Source organism: Fukomys damarensis, unplaced genomic scaffold, assembly GCF_012274545.1.
Source record: "Fukomys damarensis isolate Sample0158 unplaced genomic scaffold, DMR_v1.0_HiC HiC_scaffold_37, whole genome shotgun sequence".
NCBI lineage: Eukaryota > Metazoa > Chordata > Mammalia > Rodentia > Bathyergidae > Fukomys > Fukomys damarensis.
The window spans coordinates 43,892,257-43,908,985 of NW_022900949.1; the positions used below are offsets into that span (position 1 = coordinate 43,892,257).

The 16,729-nt window shown below is 36.6% G+C and overlaps 1 pseudogene; it reads left to right on the forward strand.

Annotated features, from left to right (window-relative positions):
• LOC109118099 overlaps positions 1-5,399 on the forward strand; it is a 30,757-nt pseudogene extending 25,358 nt beyond the window's left edge.
• Positions 5,400-16,729: the final 11,330 nt, after the last annotated feature.

Sequence of the window (16,729 nt, forward strand, 5' to 3'; positions counted from 1 at the left end):
TTTTTTTTTTTTTTTTTTGGTACCGGGGATTGAACTCGGGTCCTTGCGCTTGCAAGGCAGGCCACCGAACCACTGAGCTAAATCCCCAGCCCTAGTAATTCTTGATCTTAATGCCATTCAATTTGACACAAGACAGATGCAAGATTTATTGTCTTGTTTTCATGGAGGTCCATGGCAAACAAATACAGAGTCAGCAAGCAGCAGATTTACCCAGAAACTTTACTGTGTAGCAGGCATGGTATGCTATCAAGCAAAACAGCTGATTAAGGGTAGTACACTCTCAAGAAGGAGAGTAGGCAGAGCCCAAGGTGGCAACTGCCTGCGATAAGAATAGTACACGTGGGAAAGATCCAAGCAGGCACCTTGGGGAAGGGTCAAGTGCCTAAGGAGCAGAGTTAGTTTGTTTTTATGTTTTAGAACTTCGGGCCATGGTCAAGGACCTGGTCAAAATGCCCAATGAGGCTTTTGTTTTTCCCTGGTCAGCAGCAGGACTCCACCCCTCCATTAGGAGGGAAAGTTTGGGTTTTATATGCCTTGGCCAGAATGAACATGGTGCCCCCTCTCCCACCAGGGGAGTCAGAACTGCGCTGTAAATGAATGCCGGTGGGGTCTAATTGAGTCAGTCTGGGATCTGTTTCCCCTAGGTGGGCATGTGTCAACCTCAGATTCAGATAATTGTGCAGGTGCTGTAAGCTTCAGCTCTTACCTAGCTAACTGCCTTTGATATCATTATGGGAATGGTGGGATGATGGATGAATATCTGGGTCTGAGATAAAGACAGACCATTCAAAGGACTTGCAGATAAATCTTCCACTTGTTGGTGTTTTGAAGGATTTTCTGGACTCTTAGTCATTGGCTTGGAAGGTGTACATAAATTAGAAAAGCTAGAATTTGGCAGGGGATTTGCATATACACAACCTTTTAGTATCACCCTACAGTCCTTCTGAAGCATTATACTGAAGCAACTTGTAAGTCTTTTTTATTTGCTCTTTCTCTCTCTCTCTCTCTCTCTCTCTTTCTCCCTCCCCCTCTCCCCCCTTTCTTTCTTTCTGTACCAGGGATCAAAATTGAGACCTTGTGCTTGTGAAGCAGGCAGCACTTGTAAGTTTTTTTTTTTTTAAAAAACATCATCCTTCACTGTGTTAGTAATTATAATGATTTTAAAACTTTGAGGGGATCTTGTCTCTTTAGTGTATAATGTGATACAGGCGAATGGATGGAAAAATAATATGTGATGTGGATTCTACTTTTCAGGACAGAATTGTAGAAAGAACATACTGCAATGTGAATATCAAATATTTTGGAAAAGATGGGTATAGAGGGCCTGAATGGGAGTCCAGGGAGAGAGGTAAGAATTTGTTGGATGTGGTTAGGGATCGACATTTCAGTATCCACTATACATCAGGCCCTGTGATATCTATTTTACAAACTCTTTCTAGTTTTATCCTTTTGACAAAACTTCAAGGTTGCTGTTGCTTTATAGCTGTGAATTTAAGGCCCAGACAGGGGATGTCACATTTCCAAAATTGCAGGTATTCAAGATTTGAACCCTTATGTCTACCTGACTCCAAATCTCTTAATTTTCCCATTGTATTATGTAGCCTACTTATGTTTATTTGACAAATAACATCAAGTTCTACCACTGAGCAGAAATTTCAGATTTTCATTTGTCTAAAATATGCTGTTTCTGGAGTAGTGAAGACCTCTCTCCTCCCTAACATTCTTTGCTATAGCATTAAACTTTGAGAAAAGATACAATCATTTGTTTCACGTAGCAGTTAATTTGCATCTCAGTTAGATCTCAGTTAATTGAGAAGAAAGTTCCTACTCTTTTAGAGGAGAATATTACATTGGAAATGCTCCACAGGGATTGGGACAGGCAAGGTTCTATTCCCACAGGGACTGTAGTTTGTCGGGTAGAACATCACAGATCCATCTTTAAGGTTGACTCAAACCCATTGGCTTTGCACCATTTTTCTTTTTCTTAAAAGAAGATTGATTATTTTTATGACTTCATCAAAGATATTATTTTTTTCCTGTTTTATTGAGTTTATTGGTACTTTTTAAGCATACAGTACAGTTACACTCATCATTGGGATCTTGAACCTTTACATGTCACATCTGGGTTCTCATTTTTTCCCCCATTTGCACCATTTTTCTACATGTTCATTCTGGAAGTTTTTCCATGAAGTTGTTAGAATGAGGTCTTACTGGTTTTGTACCAATTTTGTTAGTCTAGTCTAGTATAAAGTGCATAATTAGTTTTTAAAAAATAAATTATATTTAGGCCTTAGTGTTAGATTCTGCCCCCATCATGCTGTTTTTAATATCAGATTGGAGAATCAGAAAACAGCTTTGGAGACTTTTTTTGATATGTATTCTTTGCAACTTGGTGACTGCCTGAAAGGCATTAGGAAGAGGATGTTTTAAAATTTGACTTCTCAGTGTAATTCAAAACCTACCAACAAGGAAAAGTCTAGGTCCTGGATTCACTGCTGAATTCTATGAGAAATTTAGAGAAGATCTAATGCCATTACTCATTAATGAAATTGAAAAGGAAGTAATACTTCCAAATTCATTCCTGGAAGCAAGCATTAGCCTGATAGCAAAACCAGAGAGGGATCCAGCCTAAAAAGAGAACTAACTATGGGACAATCTTCCTAATGAAAATAGAGACAAAAATCCTCAATAAGATACTGGCAAAAAGAATGCAGCAAGTAAGTCATCAAGAAGATTATACACCATGACCAAGTAGGATTCATCCCAGGGATTTAGGGATGGTTCAACATATACAATCAATAAATGTAATGTGCCGTATTAACAGAACCAAGACCAAAAGCCACACAATTATCTCAACAGATGCAGAAAAAGCCTTTGACAAAGTCCAACACCCACTCATGATAAAAACCCTAAAGAAAATTGGAATAAATGGTCTTTATCTCAATCTGATAAAAGCCATCTATGGTAACTCAACAGCCAACATCATACTGAGTGGTCAAAAATAGAGGGGAAGTAGGAGGGGTAGGGCAAAGAAAAAAAGGGAGTGGAATTAACATGAAAAAAATGAAAAATGGAACCAGAATCTTTGTAAATAGTGAGGGATGGAAGGGTTGAAGGGAGGGCAGGGGAATGGTAAAAAATAAGAATCAAGATATATTATGTAAAGGTACAAATCTCCAATGATGAATGTCATTGTATTGTATAGCTAAAATGTACCAGTAAAATTAATTTAAAAACAGAGGTTTCACTCTGAAATCAGGAGCAAGACAAGGAAGAAGGCTATTATTCAATATAGTTCTAGAAATATTAGCCAGAGCAATTACACAAGAGGAAGAAATTAAAGGAATAAAGATAGGAAATGAAGAAGTTAAATTATCATTATTTCTTGATGACGTAATAGTCTATGTAGAAATCACAAAAACCTCCACTAAAAGACTTCTAGATTTAATAATAAAATTCAGAAGTACAGCTAGATACAAAGTCAACACTCAAAAATCAACAGCCTTCTTGTACACAAATAACAAACTCACTGAGAGAGAAATTAGGGAAATAATTCCTTTCACAATAGCATCCAAAAAAAAAATATTTAGAAATCAATGTAATGAATAAAGTAAAGGACTTTTACATGGAACGCTATATGCAAAAGATCAAAGAGATTATCAGAAAATGGAAAGATATTCCCTGTTTTTGGATAGGAAGAATCAATATAGTAAAAATGGCCACACTCCCAAAATTGTTATACAGATTTAATGCAATCCTGAGCAAAATACCAATAGCACACCTCATAGAACTATAGAAAACTATCCTAAAATTCATTTGGTACCAGAAGAGACCTAGAATAGCTAAAGCAATTCTTGGCAACAAAGGCCAGGCAGGGACCATCATAATCCTTGACTTGAAATTATACTGCAAACCTTCTGTGATAAAAACAGCACGGTACTAGCAAAAAACACAGACCTAAGGATCAATGAAACAGATTGGAAGATTCAGAAACAACTCCATTTGACAAATTGAATTCTTTGCTCTTTCTGTTTGTTAGAATCCTGTGGTTGGTTCTACTGAGTTTCATGTCTTTGGGGATGATAAATAAAATATGGCTTGCAGATCTTTTTTCCAAGTTTGAGACTAATCAAATCCAGCTACAATATGGAGAACCAGATTTCCTTGGGAGGTTATGGTTTGTGTATGTAGGTGCCTAAGAAGAAATGAAACAAAAATGACTAAGCATCTGAGTTATGCAGAAATAACCATTTTTCATGAGTAAGATGGGTAGCAACACTTTTGCTTACAGATGTATTCTGAAACAAGGCCCCTAATTTTTGTATCGGTATATCTCTGCATGCTTTTCATGGTATTTAGTAGCTTCTCAATAAAACATCAGCTCAGTGAGACAAGGATCTATTAATAGCAATTTTTGTTTCACATACATTTGGGCAATGAACTTAGAGTCCAAGTTATTGATTTAAATTTCTTGTTTTCTCAGGGGCAGAAAGGTTTTGATGGATTACATGGTCATCCTGGTGAAAAAGGTTCATATGTGAGTCTGAATCTTTTTTCTTTTTTTAAAAAATGGTTTAGGTTATTATTATCTTATTGTTATTTATTTTGTTTTTGATTAAGATGTTTTATTGTGTATATTAATAGGTAACAGTGCAATATTTCAATACACATATACAGTATCAGTGGGCACTGAACAATTCCAGCCTCCATTTACGTACCTACCCTGAATCTTATTTCTTTCCTTCTGACTAGTAAGGTAAAGTGGGTCAAATCCTGGTCATACTTAAGTGCACTTAAGTCATGAAAACTTTTCTCATCTATATCTCTTAAGTGAGTTTAAAAGTCTATATGAAGCAGCCATTTTTTGTAACCAGTGTCAGGCAGACAAACTTTTAGAAGATGCAACCTCTAGAAGGTGCTGAATGATGAAGTGTGGTCATTTTGTTATTAGTCAGTGAATTTGATCTAACTGAAAATGTGGTTTGTCTGCACAAACGCATATAAGAATAGTTGTTATCACAATCTCAGCTGCAGGTATGTATTACTATTACTAAGTTACCCATGTTTGTAAGTGGTAACAGAATAGAGGTGATTAGAAGCCCATTCTAATTCCAGGGTCACTCAGATGCCTTCTTAGATGGCTGAAAAGAAGGTGGAGCTACAACTAACTGCCAATGGTTTGCACATAACCCAGATACACCTTGGGAAATATCTGGGACAAGGTAAGTTATCTTCTTTGTGAGCATGAATGGAAAAAAAAGTGCATGTTATAGGGAGAATTGTGAGTTAGGAGATGGGAATGTGGGACGTACCAACTTTATCTAATCATATAAATACTGGAAGGATTTTTAATTCTCATGATTTTCAGTGATATCAATAACATAAAACCACTTTATCACAGGTACCTATTTTAAACTTAATTTGTATATATACTACTGATTACCAAACTTTTTAGTCTCAGAATACCTTTATACTTTTCCTCCCGATTTATTGAGAAATAACTGACCAGCACAATTATATTACTGATGGTGTACAATGTGCCGATGCTGTAACATGATTATCACAGTCAAGTCAGTTAGCACATCCATCACCTCTCATAGTTGCTTTTTATTTTATTTTTTGTGATGAGAACATTTAGAATCTCCCCTTAGTATGCTTCCCATGTATAATGCAGTGTTACTACACCCACTACAGTCACTGTGCTGCTCATTAGATCTCCAGAACGTATTCACTTATAACTCAAAGTTTGTACCTTCTGAATGACACCTGTTCCCTTCCCTAGGCCTCAGTCTTTACACTTCTAAAGGTTATTGAGAACCCCAAAGAGCTTTTGTTCCTGTGGTTTCCACCTATTGATATTTACCATATTAGAAAATAAAGCTGAGAAAAATTTAAATTACAGTATTAACTTATTTTCAAGATGCCAAAATAAACTTATGTCTAAACATAAACTACCGATTCCTTTATGAAAAATAACTACATTTGACAAAACAAAAATATTAGGGAGAAGAGTGATATAGTTTTACATATTTAGTATATTACAATTTAAAGCCGGGTATGGTGGTGCATGCCTGTAATCCCAGCACTCAGGAGGCTGAGGCAGGAGGATTGCTGTGAGTTCGAGACCAGCCTGGGCTACATAGTGAGTTCCAGGGCAGTTTCAACTACACAGTGAGACCCTGTCTCAAACAACAACAGCAACAAACAACCCAGAGCGATTTAGCTGGATTTGTGCCTTAGCTTCTATATCCAGGCTGCTATGGTATCAGTTTCTATGTGGCCTCTTAAAATCTCTATCATATGTTTTGGAAGAGGTAGCAGTGAAAAAAAGAAAATAACATTTTAGTGTGGTTGGGAAGGTAAATTTATATTTGTGATCTTCCCTAAAGGACCTTGGAGACACAAGGTATTCTAGTATATTTTGTGAACCCCAAGACCTAAACACATTAGTGTTTTCATTGTTCCACTTAGAATGGTGTACTGTCTTATTCTGAAAATTTAGCCTCTCTGAACTTGGAAAATAAGCAAAAATTAGATAAAAATGTCACTACTTTCGCTGTTTATGGGAGGGTTGCTAAACATTTTTTTGTATATTGTATCATCTTAGCTGTTAGAAATATATTCAAGAATGGTAAGTGTGCATTTTGGCATTTTGTTGGAAGTAGTAAATGTATTCCTTCTAGTTTTTATGATTTTTTAAAATGTCATTTAAGTGTTGTTTTATTTTTCTCTGCTTGGCAGGGTGGTTCAAAAAACCTAGCCCAAGTTAGGAGATTTATTTAAAGTTCATCCAATCCATACAGACCATTGACTTTGATTTCAGACAAACAGAATAAAAACACTTTCTTGGTTCAGAGGAGATGACTTTGTCCCCTTTCTCAGATGTCCTTATATTATAAAATCAAGATCTTTTTAAAAGGCCCATTAATACAGAACTAGAAATATAATGCAAGGACTATATATAATTTAATATTTTACAGTAACTATGTTAGAGTAAAAAAAGAAACAGAGTTAATATTAATTTAAAATGTTGCTTAACAAAATTTACCTAAAATATCATTTCAACATATAAAAGTTAATGAGACATCTTCCTTTTGAAATGTCTTTGAAGTCTAATGTTTTACACTGATGACACATCTTCCTTTGGATTAGACTCTTATCAAATGTCCAGTGGCCACCAGTCTCTACAATGGCTATTGCACTTGGCAGAGCAGTTCTATCAGTCTCTTGTTCTTTTTTGTATTTATCCATTAAGTTTATTGGTAGATTTTAGGTACATAAAATGATGACATTCATCATTGGGTATTTGTACCTTTACATGATACATCTTGGTTCTTTTTTTTCTCCATCCCCTTGCCCTTCCTTCTGTAATGCCATTGTCACAAGAGAAGGCGACTTTATTATGTATTATCTTCTGAATCACTCAGTGTTGTTTCCTTTTTTCAGGAAACAACATTAAGAGTGATTCAGAAGGAAAGGAAAGGGAAGATGTCTCTAACTTTTATATGTTGAAATGATACTTTAGGTAAATTGTGTTAAGTGACATTTTTAATTAAAATTAACTGTTTCTTTTTACTCTAACATCCTTTATTCTGTTTGTCATCCTTCTCTTACAAATGGAATGGTTTCAGAATGGGGCCCATGAATTTGTAGGTTCAAGCTGAAAATGTAGAAAGACAAATAACCCATTGCTTTGGTTGTCTATTATTCACCGATCACTCCTCCTCTGAGTTCTGTCTCCAACTGTGTGGTATAAAATAGCCATGAATTCATTATGTTCATGGACTCTGTGAGTTGGGAAATTAAAAAGGTAACAAAGGTAGCATGACTCTTAATTCCCCAGCATTTTTGGCCTGTCCCACATGTAGGCTATGGTCCCAAAAAAACTCCACAAGAGAGTTGAAGGTGCCGAGATTATTAAAGCTAAGGGGATATGGGTGGGCCACCCTTTTTGGATGTTTGCATTAAATATCTGTCAACTTTTCAGGACTGGAGAATCTCTTTTAATTGGGTCAGAAAAAATTTTCTATAACATGAAAGTCCTAGAGAGTTTTCCTGACCGCAGTGAGTATGTTCTATCTTTGCTAATAAGTTATTCTTTCAGTTGATTTTTCTTATTATTCCTAGAAGCCTTTGCATTCTTGCTAGCCAGAGTGTTCTTATTTTTGTTTGAAATGATATGATCATTATAAAAATAAGTGGCAGGTCACTGCTGTTCTCTGTCACTCCTAATGTGTGAGGGGTTGCAAGAAGCAGTTTTCTTCAGGTCACCGCCGGGAAGGGTGGTACTAATCCGAGTGCTGTGAAACCCATTAGGTGTGCTGGAGAAGGAAGACACCCTCATTTGGATCTAATAATTATGTTTTCTTCAACGTAGGTAACATGGTTATCTAAATGAGGGAAGGGTTTAAAAAATCTCACTCAAGCACAATTCTTTTTATTTTATTTTGGATTTACATGCATTGCTATTATCTGTTAGCTTCAGTGTGATATTTTGATATATGCATATAGTACACACTGACCAATTCTAGCCTTTCCCTGTATCTATTTCCCCTGCTCCCACATTCCCAGCTTCTAGTAATCACTATTCTGCATTTAAGTTGACTTTTTTAAGGTTTCACATATGAAAGAAAACATGTAGTACTTGTCTTTTTGAGTCTGGCTTATTGAATGGTGTGTCATCCATTTTCATTCACTTTGCTACAAATCAGATTTTTCTTCTTTATGGCTGAGTAATATTCTATTGGACATGTATACCATATTTTCTTTATCCACCCATCCATTGATAGGAACCTAATTTGAGTCTATATATTTAAAAAATTATTTGTATTAGTATGTGTTTGCAGTATATAAAAATTACATTCAGTGTAGGAAATAGGTACATGTACATAGCGCATCTTACTTCTTTTAAGGCATTAAAAAGGGTGCCCCATCCATATCCTCTTAGCCTCAAGAATCTTGGTGTCCTCGAGACTATTCCAAGTATGAACATCCTCAACTTTTTCCCCCAGTTTTTCTGAGACCACATCCTGTTCTATCTGTAGGCAGGACAGGCCAAAAATGTTGGGGAGCTAATGCCTTCCCTTCCTTCTTCCTTACTCTTACTCTTGGTCTCCTTCCTGTTTGCTAAGACTCTATGTCCCAGTTTCTTGTTATCTGTCTTTTATTTTGCTCTTTATTTATACTTTAGGTTTCTAATTTAAGAGAAACTATGAAATATGTAAGCTTGTCTGATTTACTTCACTTAACTTTGTGGTCTCAAAGTGTATCCATTTTGCTACAAATGACTCAGGTTTATCTTTTTTATGGCCAAGTAGTACTCCATTGTGTACAAACACCATATTTTATTTTTCTATTCATCTGTTGATGGACATATAGGCTGCTTCCAAGATTAGCTGTTATGAATTGTGCTGCTATAAACATGAGTATGCATGTATCACCGTAAGATGATATCTTCAAGTCTTTTGGGAAGATACCTAGAAGAGGAATAGCAGAGTGGAATGAAAATTTTATTTTTATTTTTTTGAGGAATCCGTAATGGTTGTACTAGTTTACATTCCCACTGACAATAGAGAAAGGTTCCTTTTTCTGTGCAGCCTTTTCAGCATTTGTTCATATTTGATTTCTTGATCATGACCATTCTTTCTGGGGCAGGATGGAATTTCATCATTGTTTTAATTTGCATTTCACGTAAGAGTATAGTTACTCTGTTGCTCAGTCTTTAAACAATTAACCATTTCCCAGGATGGCTCCTGATTAAACCCTCTCAACTATGGAGGGTGTTGCACTGGATTTCTTCTCCAACGCTAGCCTGCCAGATAGAAAGTGTCACTTTCAGAGTAAAACCCAACACTGTTTTTGCAGTTTACAATAACTGTGGGTTTTTCTTGGCACTAGTGCTCCAGTCCATTGTTTCTCCAGGAGCTGCTGACCCTCCCTGGGATCACCTTGTGTTAGCTGATCTTCCTGCCTAGGGCTGAGGTGAGCTTTCCAGACTGCGTTATTCTTTCATCTGCACTGTGCTCTGTTTCTTCAGTTTCTCTAGTTTCTAGTTTTCCTGTCAGCCCCTCCCAATTTCTGGAGATCTACTTCTGTTTTTCTTCATTGAGTTATTGTTTTCCAGGTGTCTTGATTTCAGGTCTGAGAGAAGCTGTATTTTGCTGTAGGCCTTTACTCTGACATTTTAAATATTCATTCTATACCTTAGTGATTGTGAATAGGTCTTCAGTACACAAGGACAGGCCATGCAGGCTGATTTAATTTTCTTTGAATATCTACCTAGCTCAATTATTTTTATTTCTTCCTAACATTAGGGAGCAAGAGGATTTTCAGGAGAGAAGGTAGGTAACTTGCTTTACTCTCAGAAACTGCATAGCAGTTTCTTTGGGAAATACAATATCATGTTCAGTCCCTTTTCCTTTATTTGAGTGAGATGAAACCTTCAATTTTTCTACAAGGAAATAGATTCAATCTTTTTTTTTGGTACCGGAGATCAAACTTGGGTCCTTGTACTAGCGAGGCAGGTGGCGGAATCACTAGCTAATTCCCCAGCCCAGCTTCAATCTTACTAATAGCTAAACTTCCCTGTTAATTACTATTTGTAAGGCATGCATTTCATATATAGGGCAGTGACACATGTTATTTTCAGGCCTTGCTGACTTTGCAATAATTGAGCCACCATATTCATCACTTGACAGTCTAGAAGTGTTGGTCTGAATACAAAATGTGGTAGTAAGGATCTGGTCAAGGTTGTGTTAAATGAGAGAAGTGCAATAAGGAAAGGAGTCACACTCTCTAATGAAAGTTTACATTTAGACTTTATATTTAGATTCTGAATCAAAGTATCCATTAGCTCATTCATTGGCTCAAACAAGGCTTTTTGCACACCCACTGTGTTCGTCACCTGATCCTGGGAGCAAGACAGCTAAGGGCTCATGAGCTTTTCTTTCCTTCTTTCTTTTTAAAACTCATGCCTTCTGGTACTGCCAGTCTACCTCTTATGGCCCATGGGCAAAGTGTCATAATTCTAGACCAATAGTGACATATCTATGGCATATGTGTTGTTATATTTTTCCTTTTAAGACAAAAGATGTTAATGTAGAGTTACTTTTTTCTAAACTAAACCCTCAGTATTCAAGTTTTAATTGCAGTGTTGGCACTTTGGGATAAATAAGTAGGTTTTGGGTGCAGTTTAGTACTTGGTCTCTGAAAGGTGTGCCACTACTGTGTTAGACTTGCTTCTACGTACTAACTCAGCTGTACTTTGGTTTAACATGTTCACAATGGGGCCATAATTTGCATGTCTTGCTGTGGGTCAGCTTGAACCACAGATGGTACATGCGTGACTGTCCCATGCATGACTATATCACTTCTACCACCAGTGGCACAAGCTGCCCGATGGATAGTCATGCGTGTACCACCCAAGGTTCAAGCTGGCAGGGATGTGTTAAAAAACATCACCTGAAGCTTATTTTGTGAACTGTAGGAGCACAACTATTCTACACATGTAGAATGTGTTTTTTCTGCTTGCAAAACTGGTGCTTTTCTTCAACAAATGTTCAATAAATGAATATATTAACTGTCATATTGATATTGGTGGCAAAATAAAGAGCACATAATTTGAAAGTGACAGAATATTTGATGCGATGTCACTATGTAGGTGCTTTAAACTTGTATTACCAAGTTAGCCTTGTTTTTTTAGCTCACTGTTTTTTGTTTTTGTTTTTTTTCTTTTTTTTGTGCTGGGGATCGAAACTCAGGTCTTTGTGCTTATGAGGCAGGCAGCAGAACCACTGAGCTAAATCCCTGGCCCTAGCCTTGGTTTTTTAGTTCCATTTTTTATGTCTCCCAAAATGCATACACCTCCATTTAATTCTTCCTTAACTTGTAATCTTCCCAGTGTTTTGTAATACAGATTGCCCATGTATATTTTCTAGTCTTTTAAAACTAAAGAATGTCAATGGCAAAAGAACCATTTTCAGCCTGTAATAACCAGTGGAAAAAGGTATCAGTCTTGGTGAAAGAGTTATTTGTTCTCAGTTCTGTTTAAAGTGTCTTTCTCATCCATTAAATTTTTTAATAAAGATTTGTTTTTGTATGTGCGTGCTGGGGGTTGAACCAAGGGGGCTCATGCATGCTTGGCAAATCCTCTACCATTGAGCTACACCCCAAGTCCATATACATCAAAATTTGAGAGGTTTTTTCTTGGCTAATCTTTTCCCTCTTTTTGCCTTCCCTTCCCCTTCTTCTTTTCTTCCTCTTCTTCCCCCTCCCTTTCTGCTGCCTCCTCCTTTTAATCTGAAACTGTCAGGAAAAATAGTAATGATTATTTCACAAAGGCCAAAACAATTTTATTTTAAATAATTTGATTCAATATATAAATGCTATTTCAGAAGGTCTAGATTATTCTGTTAACTAAAAAAACATTAGCAAGGAAATTAGTGTCAAAGAAATGTCCACTCATATTGGTTTCTATGATCTCTAACATTCTGACCTTTTGGTCTGCAGGGAAATCCTGGTGAGGAAGATGTTGATGGCTCGGATGGAGAACAGGTACAGAAGTATGTCATTTTATGTTCCCCTTTCAACTAGTTTGGCATTTATACTCATATTGAGTGTGCCTTTTCCTGATTAGTCTCACAATTTTAATATGCATACTGACAGTGTTTAAACTGTTACTTGTCCTTACCCCCCAAAGCTAAGGCCCCTAAACATGCAATTCAAATCCCTTCCCATATTGCGTGTTATTGTTCAGTATTTTCTTTTTCTTCATACATGTTCGGAGTGCGTGATATTTACACTCATGTTGGGGAGTAGGTACATGTACAGAAGATATCTTGATTCTTTTTATTTACCTTCTCTTCCCACCCGCCTCTCCTTCCCTTTCTAGATCACCTTTCCCCATCATCATCATCATCATGATCACCGTCATGATCATCATCGTCCTTGGTTCATGTTTATGATGGATAAAGATTACATTCGTTGAGGGTAGTTGATAGATGTACATGATATCTTAAATCTTTTTATGTCCCCGCTCCCCACCCTCAGACTCTCGGTGCCCTTCCTGTTAGGGACCTGACGCCATCATCACGGGCTGTGTTCTTCTGGCTCTTCTTGCCTCTTAAAATGACCTCATGCTCTCATCTTTAGTTTCCCTCCCTGCAAGGCCACATCGGTCTGGAGACGTTAAACCTAAGTTTTGGCAGGACCGAGCCCATAAAAGGCAACCTGCCTGTGAAAGGTTAAAAGTAACCCGCTCATAAATAAGTGAAGGCCCAGCCCAAAACCGATAAAAGGACCTTCCTTTCTTTGTCCCTGTCTCTTCTCTACCCCTCTCTCCTCTCTCCCTGACCTGCTTTCCTGAATAAAGTCTCCTCTCGGACTTGAGTCCTTGCGCTTGCAAGGCAGGCCACCGAACCGCTGAGCTAAATCCCCGGCCTCTCTCAGACCTCTTGGTGTGTGGCTTAGTTGTTGAGCATCTCTGTGCCTCTTTACTTCCCATTTACAAAAGATCGCTTTCCCTATTTCCTTTTACCAATTTTTTTTTTTGCTCTTTATTTGTACTTTGGATTAATACAATGAGGAAAATATAGTACTTAAAATTGTTTGTCTGATTTATTTCACTTAACATTATGGCCTCAAGGTGAATCTGTTTTTCTGCAAATAACTCAAATCCATTATAATAGCTGAGTAGTATTCCACTGTGTATAAATACCACATTTTCTTTATCTAATTTGTCTGTTGATTGACATATAGGCTACTTCTAGGATTTATTTATTATGAATTGTGCTGCTATGAACATGGGTATGTGTGGACCACTGTAATATGTTGTCTTTGGCTCTTTGGGAAAATACATAGGAAAGGAATAGCTGGGTCAAATAGAATTTCTATTTTAGTTTTTTGAAGCTTTCCATAATGTTTGTATTAGTTTACATTCTTGCCAACAATGTGGAAAGGTTCCTTTTTTAGTACAGCCATGCCAACGTTTGTTATTATTTGATTTATTAATGATTGCTATTCTTTCTATCTTAAGATGAAATCTTAGTGTTGTTTTAATTTTCATTTCTCTAATGGCCAGAGATGTTGAACATTTTTTTCATGTATCTGTTGGCCCTTTGTACTTCTGAAATGTGTCTATTCATTTCACTTACTCATATTTTGGATTAGGTCTTTTATATTGGGAGCTTTACTTTGTTTTGAGTTCTTTATGTGTTCAAGGAATTAGTTGTATGTTTGAGGAATAGCTGAGAATTTTTTTTCTCATTCTGTAGGTTGTCTCTTTATCTGTTCATTGTTTTCTTTGCTCTGATGAAGCTTTTTCATTTAATGTAGTTCCATGTGTTGATTCTTGCTGTTGTTTCTTGTGCAATTAGAGTTTTCTTCAGAAAGTCCTTGCTTGTAGAATGACTTGAAGTCAGATACTGTGATGCCTCCTACTTTACTCTTGTTGCCCAGGATTGCATTTGCTATTTGAATTTCTTCTGGTTCCATATAAATTTTAGGATTGTGTTCTCAGTTCTGTGAGGATGATGTAGGTATTTTGGATAGTATTGTGTTAAATCTATCTATCATTTTTGGAAGAATAGCCATTTAAACAATATTAGTTCTCTCTATGAGTTTCCTTCATAGCTCTGCTTTAATTGTATCTCATAGGTTCTGGTGTGTTGTACTGGCATTGTCAATGGACTGCAGAAATTGCTGAATTCCTCCTTTGCTTTCTTCTGTGACATACTGGGTATTCAAGAATATGTTATTAAATTTTCAGGTGTTTATATATAATTTTCTGTAGTTTCTTTTGTGATTGATTTTTAGATTCAATGAACAATGGACTGATAGTAAACAGGGGATGATTTTGATTCTTTTGTATCTATTTAAACATGCTTTGAGAACTAGTACATAGTCTATTTTGGGGAAACTTTGTGTTGCTGAGAAGAATGCGTATTCTATTCTAGTAGGGTAGAACACTCTATAGATCTATTGAGTCCATGTGTTTGATGGTATGATTAAACTCTGATCTTTGTTGATTTTTTGTTTGGCTGATCTGTCTCTGTGAAAGTGGGGCATTGAAGTTACCCATTATGATTACCTTGATAGTTATTTGCTCTTTTATGTCTTGCTGAATTTGTTTTATGAAGATAGGTCCTCCAGTATTTGGTGCATATATGCTAACAAATGTTATCTTTTCCTGTAAACAGATTGTGCTGTCTTTTAGTTTCTCTCTAACTCCAATTGTCCTTAAGTTGCTCTTCATAGCTGAATCTAGAAGCTGTTGGATGAATTTTCTTGTTCTCCTATTGTTTTTAAGCCTTCTCAGGGCAGTTCATTATAATTTGCTATTTCATCCTTGATTGCATAAATGCTGCCTTCACATTGGTCATTTACAAATTTATAAATTCTATACAATTTTTATTTCTTGAATTTCTGTCTGATGTGTTTTTTGTGGGATCTATGTCTTTTTTTGCTTTTGGTACCAGGGATCAAACTCGGGACCTTGCACTTGTAAGGCAGTTGGTGGAACCACTGAGCTAAATCCCCAGCCTGAATCTATGTCTTTGATAACTTATTGCTCATGTTCTGAAGTGTTTTGGCCAGCTCTTCTAAATTTTTGTTTGTCTTTTCCATATCTACATTAATCCTTTTGTATGATAATTCCATCAACTTTGGGGTTATGTCCTCTTTGGACTCACCAACTTTCTTCACCTCTGCTTTAATCAATTTTTAAACCCCTGCTATTGGTGTTTGCTTTCCTTTCCATTGGTTCATCCTACCTGGGTCTTCCTTGGGAGAACTGAAGAACTTGGGGCCTTCTGTTGCCTTGTTTTCCCATGCTTCTCTCTCTCTCTCTCTCCCCTTGATAAAAATAAGAAACATAGGTATGTGTAGGCTCGGGAGAGGTTGTATTTGATTGTTTTGGTTTTTTTTGGTACGGGGGATCGAACTCAGGTCCTTGTGCTTGCGAGGTGGGCGCCGGAACCTCTGAGTTAAATCCCCAGTGAGAGGTTGTATTTGATAAGAAGATACTTTTAGTTAGATATTGTTATCAGCTTTATTTGTCCAAAGGTAGTATTCACTCCTTCAGTTATTTGAGTGGTTTGGACCTTGTCACTGTGTTTTTAAAATTTTAGTTCACTTATACATCTGTGTAGTGCATAATGTTTTAATGTTTACATTTGTTGTGGGAGGCTGGTACATGTATATAACACATCTTAATTTTTTTTCAGCTTTAATTGAGTTTATTGGTACATTTTAGGGATACAGTACAGTTACATTCATTGTTGGGATCTTATACCTCTACATGACAAGTTTTGATTCTCATTTTTTCCCCTTACCCCTGCCCTCCCTTCACCCCCTCCTTCCCTCCCCATCTACAAATACTTTATTTCCATCTTTTCATTATCTCACATTTTTTTCTTTTCCCTTTTTACCCTTCCCCTACCCATCCCACCTTCCCAACACCTTTAGCTCCTTTCTTCCCATTTCTCAATATCAGTAATCTTATTAGGATCTTATGTATTATTGCAGATTATTCACCCCAGAGAAACTATTTGGTATTTACACATGTGTGACTTATTTATTTCACTTAGGAGTATGTCTTCAATATGTATCCATTTTCCTATGAATGAATCTATTTTCTCATTCTTTATGGCTGAGTAATATTCCATTTTATAGAAAAACCACATCTTCTTTATCCAGTTTCCAACGGATGGGCAAATAGGTTGTTTCCAAGATT